This window comes from Mytilus edulis, chromosome 7 (assembly GCF_963676685.1).
Source record: "Mytilus edulis chromosome 7, xbMytEdul2.2, whole genome shotgun sequence".
Classification (NCBI taxonomy): Eukaryota; Metazoa; Mollusca; class Bivalvia; order Mytilida; family Mytilidae; genus Mytilus; species Mytilus edulis.
This window is the reverse complement of record NC_092350.1, coordinates 5,148,698-5,158,615: the sequence shown is the minus strand read 5'-3', so window position 1 is coordinate 5,158,615 and position 9,918 is coordinate 5,148,698.

The following is a 9,918-nucleotide window of genomic DNA, read 5'->3' as shown; positions in this document are numbered from 1 at the left end:
TGCACTGAAATTTTCAGACAAATTGGACAACCAGTTGTTTGGTTGATGCCCCTAAATTGGTAATTTTTAGGAAATATTGCTGTTTTTGGTTATTATCTTGAATACTATTATAGATAGAGATAAACTGTAAACAGCAAAATGTTCAGCAAAGTAAGGTCTATAAATATGTCAACATGACCAAAATTGTCAATTGATCCCTTATAGTCAAATTTTAACAATTTTCATAGATTTTGGTAAATTTTTATAATTTTCATTATAGATAGAGATAATTGTAGCAACAGTAATGTTCAGTAAAGTAAAATCTATGAACACATCACCATCACCAAAACTTAATTGTGTCATGCATTTATCTGTGTCCATTGTTTAATATGCACATAGACCAAGGTGAGCGACACAGACTCTTGAGAGCCTGTAGTTTGTCTAGTAATTATATGTTTATACAATTGTGGCAGCATATCAAATATTGTCATTGGTCAATTATGATAGTAACAAAAATTACATATTGGGTAAGTCCTAATCCCAAAAGTATCTCATATTGGGTTAGTCCCAAAAATATACATATTGGGTTAGTCACAAAGAGGACACATATTGGGTTAGTCACAAAAATTAAAATTTAAGCATGGGGTTAATTTAAAAAAAAAAAAAGACACACATTGGGTAGGTCACAAAAAAATCAAACTTTGCGTTAATCACAAAAATGACACATATTGGAGTTGTCACAAAAATGACACATATTGGAGTTGTCACAAAAATGACACATATTGGAGTTGTCACAAAAATGACACATTTGGTTAAATATAAAAATGATACATATTGGGTTTGTCACAAAAATGACACATATTGAGTTAATCACAAAAATGGCACATATTGGGTTAGTCCCAAAAATGACACATTTGGTTAAACACAAAAATGTCAAATTCGGTTAATCGCAAAAATGACACAAATTGGGTTAATCACAAAAATGACACATAGCAGCTGGTTAATATGTTAACAGTAAAAAAAAGTAGAAATTTAAATGTTTAATGTTTTAAAGGTCTTAGATATTAGCTGATACAAAAGGATACTGAGGAATACATGACATCAACCTTGAATCAACTTTGGAATCTGTTAGTCACATTTAGTGCTACTTTAGAAATCTAATCTTAGTTAGATTACCTAATTACCATTATTTTTTATCTACATAAAACAAAAACATATTCCTATTTAGCTTTTCTAAAAATCTGTGCTATTAATTGACATAACAGAAAATTAAATGACTTTAGGGGAAATGTAAAATATTGCCCCTGTGTATCCTACTGTAAGATCTAGTGTACATTGTGGCTTCAATTTTGTGATATTGTAGTTCACAATCTCAATTTGTTTACCAACACTTTTATGTTGTTGTCTATTTGTTTGATGTGTTTTATCATTTGATTTTGCCATTTGATTAGGGACTTCCTAGTTTTATTATTACATTGAATTCCATTTCAACAGTAGAAACCTTTCATTCTGTAAAATATCAACATGTTATTTAGAAAAGGTTATTTTGTCTGATTCAGATTGGAAATAACTGATATAATACACATATATCAATAATATTAATATTAAAATGGAGTTTTACAATTTAAGATTTTTCAAAAACTCAAAAAGACCAATTTCTATTTTCCAAAGGATTCATTATATGAAATGATAATTTTCCACTTAGTACCAAATTGTAAAAGAGTTTCCTGCTTATCCCAAAAAAAGGAGAAGAGAATTTAGATTAAAATAATGAATCATACTAAGTCGAGCTTACTCTAAGTTCAAGATACATGTGATTTAAGAGCATAATAGATATTTACAAAGAAGACGTTGATTTTGATGATAATGACCAAATGCATGTTCTTTAAATTAATATATATCTCTCTATCTTCTTATCTTAGCTTAGCTTTTTATACATTTGTATATGAGTACTTCATGTATATAGTACATCTGCATATCTGTTATATATCTGTATATCAGCACCTGTTATATGTGTCAAATATCATAACTCTATATAGGAGGGTCTGGATGGGGTTTACAGAATTGAAAATAACGAGCCAAATTTACAGAAAATATACCATAAGATAAAGAAAAGAGAAAAACAGGGCAAAAGATTAAGAAAACAGAATAATGGGTGGCTAAGATATAAACAATACAGAATTATCATTAAATGGGCTAAAACATGTGATGAATAGAGAATGAATACATAAAAATTAAAGGTTACAGAATTTAAGGATTTACCATCCAGACCCAAATATAGTGTAGCTGCTTAGCTTATTATAATATATATATTGTTTTTCTAGATTCGTTTTTCTAGATTCACCATTTGAAAATATGCTAGTATGGCTTTACACTGCTTTATATCTGTATTTTTACCTGTTTATGTATTCTGGAACACCAATTCATATTTGTCATAATTGTTTGCTGATATCATAAGACAAGACATAGACACTTTTTTCTGACATAATATGTTATGTAGTTTCTTAAACAATAAATTTTTAATTCATAAACTATAAGCTTATAATATATTTTGTTTATACTTTCATAAATTTCAATTGCTAGCAGCACAATATAGACAATACCTGTGAATTGACCTGATAAAATAACAATATGAGGATAAGGCTTTGTAACAAGAAAAAACATTGCTCTAAAAACATTTTTTTTCATTTAGTGCCATATTCTTATATCTTTTCTATGTCAAGTCAATATACTATTGTTGACTTTATACTGCAATCTGAAACAATGGTATACCTACTTTATATTATTTTGAGCTCACATGAAAGGCCAAATGTGGTTTTCTTTAAATTTACTTGACATAGGTCGTCCAATGTCGTATGTTAACTTTTACAAATATCTTTTCCTCTATAACTTTTAGACCAAATTTAATCAAACTCGGCCACAATCATGATTTATAGGGTATCTTGTTGAAAAAATGTGTTGAAATTAATGAAACATCAATGTATACAGGGACATTTATGAAGAATTTATAATACTATAATTAGTTATTAGAACCCAATATGACTCAAAGTAATGGTTTTTTGTCAACAAATGATTCAATTAAAATTTGTGTGTGTAAAAATATGCTGAATAAGCTATTCTTTCAAATCGATAATGTTTGGTTAAAATGATGGCTAATTGCGTAGTTAGCTCACCTTATTGTTATTTCTAGATTTTCTAGTGTATTTTACCCAAATCGTAACTTGAAATATACATTCTTGCATCATTATAGATTTTGAACTAAAATTAATGTAAACTTGAGCAGGTTTTTATACGCCTGCAAAAAATTTTGCAGAAATATATTGGTATCACGTTGTTGTCGTCGTCCGCGTTGTCAGAAGACACTAAGTTTCCGGACAATAACCTTAGTTTAAGTGAATGGATCTCTGTGAAATTTTGAAACCACAAAAGGAAGGTTTGGATTGATTTTGGGGGTTATGGTCCCAACTGTTTAGGAATTAAGGGCCCAAAAAGGGGTCCAAATAAGCATTTTTCTTGTTTCCAGACAATTATAACTTGTGTATAAGTGTATGGATCTTTCTGAAATTGTACAAGGTTCTATACCAAAAAAAGAAGGTTGGGATTGATTTTGGGGGTTATGGCCCTAACTGTTTAGGAATTAGGGTAAAAAAACAATACTTTTCTAATACTTTGTACAAATTGCTTATTTCTTGACTAATTTCAATAGGGTTTTATTCTTGAATTCTTATGGGGTTCTTTAATATGCTGAATCTAACCATGTATTTAAGTTTTTGGATTTTGGGCCCTTTTTTTAAATTGGTCCACATTGAGGTCCAAAGGGTCCAAAATTTAACTTTGTTTGATTTCATCAAAAGTTGAATGATTCAGGTTCTTTGATATGCCGAATCTTTATACCGTGTATTTAGATTTTTAATTTTTTAGTCCAGTTTTTAAAGTGGTCTACATTAATGTCTAAAGGTTCCAAAATTAAACTTAGTTTGATTTTAACAAAAACTAAATTCTTGGGGTTCTTTGATATGCCGATTCTAAACATGTTTTTAGATTTTTGATTATGGGGAAAGTTCCAAATTGGTAAAAATCAGGGTCCAAAATTAAACTTTGTTTGATTTCAACAAAAATTGAATATATGGGGTTATTTGATATGCTGAATCTAACCGTGTAATAAGTTTTTGGATTTTGGGCCCCGTTTTTAAATTGGTCCATATTGAGGTCCAAAGGGTTTAAAATTAAACTTTGTTTGATTTCATCAAAAATTGAATTATTGGGTTTTTTTTATATGCCGAATCTAACCATTATTTAGATTTTTAATTTTACGGCCGGTTTTCAAATTGGTCTACTTTAAGGTCCAAAGGGTCTGAAATTAAACTTAGCTTGATTTCATCAAAAATTTAAATTCTTGGGGTTCTTTGATATGTTGAATCCAACCATGTATTTAGATTTTGGATATTGGACCATAATAGGTAAATGTCCAATTTAAAAATTTAAGTTCTTAGACCATATTCATTCTGTGTCAGAAACCTATGCTGGGTCAAATATTTAATCCCAATCCAAATTCAGAGCTGTATCAAGCTTGAATGTTGTGTCCATACTTGCCCCAACTGTTCAGGATTCAACCTCTGCGGTTGTATCAAGCTGCGCCCTGCAGATCATTTTTTCTTTGTCATGTTTTCACAACTGCATGATCCTGAGGTAGTCTTGCACTTATAAACATTCTGAAAATTGTATGAATTTCAATATTCAAAGTAAATATCATCTGTTTGAAACTGATCTCTTAAAAAGGGCATAGTTCATAAAAATGTAAAAAAAAAAGATCATTTCAATCAATAACTTTTTGTCAACTAATATATTTGCTGAATATTTCTATTTGTTAAATACGTGTATAATTCGCATTATGTGTGTAAATAGCATAAATGGTCAATCAAAAATTGACAACTTTAAAGAGGCCTGGTCTCATATGGTAAATACATGCAGTGTGATTTGTATAAAAAGCAGGAGGTAAGACTAGTGTCAATATTTCGTCCACTGAAAAACAGTAGAACTACTACAGCCTTTCAAAACTGTGGTAAATTTATTGACAAAGGATTATAGTGATATATCATGAAGCGTGACATGGGGATCTGCCATTTTTTCAGAATCTTTTTGTATAAAGCTTTATATTTGAGAAGGTATAAGAACTGGATGGTTCATACATTCTTTGCAGATAACTTATATCAACACATATCCATCTGTCATATGTCCATAGCCCTTGACCTCATTTTATGGTTTAGTGACTGCTTAAAAAAATGTCATTTGAATTTCTCACTTATTTATAAAAAAGAAGATGTGGTATGATTGTCAATGAGACAACTATCCACAAAAGACCAAAATGACACAGACATTAACAACTATAGGTCACCGTACGGCCTTCAACAATGAGCAAAGCCCATACCGCATAGTCAGCTATAATAGGCCCCGATAAGACAATGTAAAACAATTCAAACGAGAAAACTAACTGCCTTATTTATGTAAAAAAATGAACGAAAAACAAATATGTAACACATAAACAAACGACAACTACTGAATTACAGGCTCCTGACTTGGGACAGGCACATACATAAATAAAGTGGTGGGGTTAAACATGTTATCGGGATCCCAACCCTCCCCCTAATCTGGGACAGTGGTATAACAGTACAACATAAGAACGAACTATAAAAATCAGTTGAAAAAGGCTTAACTCATCAGATGGACAAAAATACAAGTAGATTAGCATTTAAACCTTTATCTTTAAGAAGACTTTCAACATTAATTTGATTTACAGCAATTAAAGAAGAAAAAACAACAGCTTGAACAAAAGAAAAGATGGAAAAAAGACTCTAAAGTTTTCAAATAGTTTTGGACCCTTTGTACAAGATATAGACCAATTAAAACGGGGCCCAAAATTCATAAAATTAATACATGGTTAGATTCAGCATATCAAATAACCCCATATATTTTGTTGTAATCAAACAAAGTTTTATTTTGGACCCTGATTTGGATCAACTTGAAAACAAATAACTATACACATCCTTGATGGAAATAAACACAATTGAACTAAATGTAAGGCTAATTGCTGGTTTAGTGCGATATACATTTTATGAATTTAGATGTAAAAAAAAAAAGACTTAATGTGGAAAAACACTGTTAACCAAATGAAAGAATTTTGGCCAAACCAACCTTTTAAAGATTCACACTACCATGACTACAGACATATTTGAAATAAACAAATTTGGTTGTTTTTCCCTGAAAGGATACACCATATACATTTCAGAAACTCTCCCTTTAAAAAAAATATTATGCTTTATGTATGGGCTTGGCTCCGCATTGTATAAGGCCGTACGGTGACCTATAGTTGTTAATTTCTGTGTCATTTTGGTCACTTGTGAAGAGTTGTCTCATTGGCAATCATACCACATCTTTTTTATATTGCAACAAATCTAATTTTTAAAGTATCCAATATATTTTGTGGAAAGTTATAGTTAATTGTTGTCATGGTAATTGACCATTTAAGGATAGCAAAACTATCATTTCCTGACTAGAAAATATATCTTTAACATTGATAAAAGAAAACTCATGCCAAATAGTCTCAGAAAACAAATTTGTGCAAAGATAACTTGGAAATTGAATATTTAATGGGCTGTTCTTTGGTTGCTTCAAATTAGATCATTGAAAAAAATGGTTATCATGGTAACATAACTCAAATGTCCACTTAAAATATTGCAATTTTGACAGTGCCAAATGAAAGAGCATGCCAAACTACCGTGGAAGCCCAATTTTTAAGGAGGTAATGCAAATAGTAAAGGAATAACAGCCAATTCAAGAGAAAAATGCTGGACTGTCGTTTCTACCGTTCGGACACGTTTCCGAGGGTGCTTGAAGAACTATTTATGGTGTTTATATTTTTGGAAACTTTGGGTTTATGTAACTAGTAAAGACAATACCAGTCTAATATATCCCTAAATAGAAGATTTAATTTAGGGATTATTTAGGTTTTGTTAGCAACAAATGTGGAGATAAAAGCCTCTGAAATTAGAGATTTGATCAATTTTGTATCATATTAAACAAAAGTGGCAGAAAATATCGCTATTTTTTAGATTTGTTTTTTATGAGCTCTGTTACTTGAAAGCATTTATATTATGGAAGGGATGTGTTTAAAAAAAAAACATGTGTCATACCTACATTTAATGGTCAGCAAAGCATGCGTTACATTGCAGCGTGCGCAGTATTGTTATACTGGTTAAACAGTTTATGCAGTTTTGCACTTTTAAATTTGAAAACCGAATGCAAATATTATTTGTAAGACAAAAATCAGAAGTAGAATACTGGTGTCTGACAAACATATGTCTTATTAATAGCTGAAGGAATATAAGCTGCATTTACATATTGGTCTAAAACATAGCTAAATATTTTATTTAGTCCACCCCGTGGTTATGTTTTATATATTCTTGGTGTTAACGGTATTTTTGATTGAGTAACTGATAAAACTTTAATTTAAACCAAAAAGTATCTATTTTTTGTTTCATTTAATGATATTTTTAGAAAACAGAAATGACAATTAACTGTTATCTCCAATCCAAAAACCCTTAAAATACAAAACGACCAGATTCTATTTCTTCCTTCACAGCAAAAAAAACCACACCTATATTTTGATAGTAAGTGCAATTTGTAAATGGTTCTATGCCTTTCTAATATAATCAGCAATATTCCATTCGATCGCGTTTTCATTGAAAATACCAAATGACATATGTTGTTTATGTATCTGTCAACCATAGATAGCGTGGTTAGGCTTTATTCATAGCAGATTGAACTTTTTGAAAAGTTCTTGATTCTACCGATTATATTTGAATCGTTTCAGATAAATTTCCTGACTATCCGTTTGTATACCAAAAAACAAATTATTGTAAGTTTTCTAAACTAAATTTCATAGACTGTAACACAACATTTTCTATATATCGGTAATATATTTTCAGAAAGAGGCACAGGTTACGCGTGGACGGAACAATCTTTTTCCCTCCCCCTCCCCCTAATTATTTTTTTTTTGGTTTCTTCTTATCTCAATTGTCTTTGTGTCTATTTCTTATTCAAACTATAAGAAGACGACAAACTGAGACAACACCATGAACAAACAACCAAAAGACATACAACAGTTTTAAACAAGAGTGCACACACTGAAATGTCTCGCCTTCTTTACTTACAATTGATATTATGTTTATAGTCCTAAATACAAAGCTTTACTACAACTATCACATACAGTTAATATGATCCAAGAAAATGAGGTCAAGGTCATATAAACCTAACCAAAAGTACAAGTACACCGTACAATCATTCAATACACAAATATAGTTGATCTATTGCTTATAATGCTTAAAGTTTCTAAGAAACAGACTTAACAAAAAAAAATAAACATTGACCAATGAACCATGAAAATGAGGTCAAGTTCAAATGAACTATGCAAGGCAGACATGTAAAGCTTACAATCCTTCCATACAACAAATACAGTTGACCTATTACTTATAGTTTAAGAAAAACTGACCAAAACACAAAAACTTAACACTGATCAATGAACCATGAGAATGAGGTCAAGGTTAAATATAACCTGTGAGAATGACATGTACATCATAAATATTTTCATACACCAAATGTAGTTGACCTATTGTGTATTGCATCAGAAAAAAAGACCAAAACTAAAAAACTTAACTTTGACCACTGAACCATCAAAATGAGGTGAAGGTCAGATGACACCTGCCAGTTGGACATGTACACCTTGCAATCCTTCTATACACCAAATATAGTAGACCTGTTGCTTATAGTATCTGAGATATGGACTTGACCATCAAAACTTAACCTTGTTCACTGATCCATGAAATTATGTCGAGGTCAAGTGAAAACTGTCTGATGGCCACGAGGACCTTGCAAGGTACGCACATACCAAATATAGTTATCCTAGCTATTACTCATAATAGGAGAGAAATTAACATAACAAAAAATCCTAACTTTTTTTTCAAGTAGTCGCTGAACCATGAAAAGGAGATCAAGGACAATGGACATGTAACAGACGGAAACTTCATAACATAAGGCATCTATATACAAAGTATGAAGCATCCAGGTCTTCCACCTTCTAAAATAGAAGGCTTTTAAGAAGTTAGTTAACGCCGCCGCCAGATCATTATCCCTATGTCGAGTTTTCTGCGACTTTTGTCGCAGGCTCTACAAAAACGACACAAATCAAAGTACTGAAGTTCTGAACATCGGATGACCGCAAGTTTTTGTGGATGGCTACAAAAGCTCGTCTCAGAAAGTAAATCGCATCTATTTACCTGAAAGTGAGGTTAATGTACAGAGATATATTTTTTTTTGGAGACAAAATCCTTCGTGGATGATGCATAAATGACAGGGAATTCAACCTTACCGTAATAACTATAATATTGTAGTAATATTATATTAGTATTTGTATATACCAGTTACATGTATATATAATTTTCATCCATATGTATATCATTCTATTCTACAATCAAATAAAATCGCAGTGCATGTCTCTTCTGTAATAAGTCGATTTTTCTAATAGATTGGATTTGAACAGGCATTCATATTTCCCCTCAAAAGTTCTTGAGATAATTTTCCGTATGTGTGCAAAGATATTAATGATTTTTACTTATATATACATTTCTAACGACAAAACATCCTCATATTATTAATTTATACTTTAAAAGCAATATTTGTATGAGTATTCATTGAATTTATAACATGTTATTTTGCACTCGATAGTGTCCGCGTATGTGTAGATAGGTTACAAATCAAAAACGAAAGTTACCTAAGAAGAAATCTCTGTGGCAACAATACATTGGAATGTCCTCATATCACGATCATCGCGATGTAAAAACGAAAGAATTGGGATATTTTTGTTGGTTTGTATTTAAAATTTGA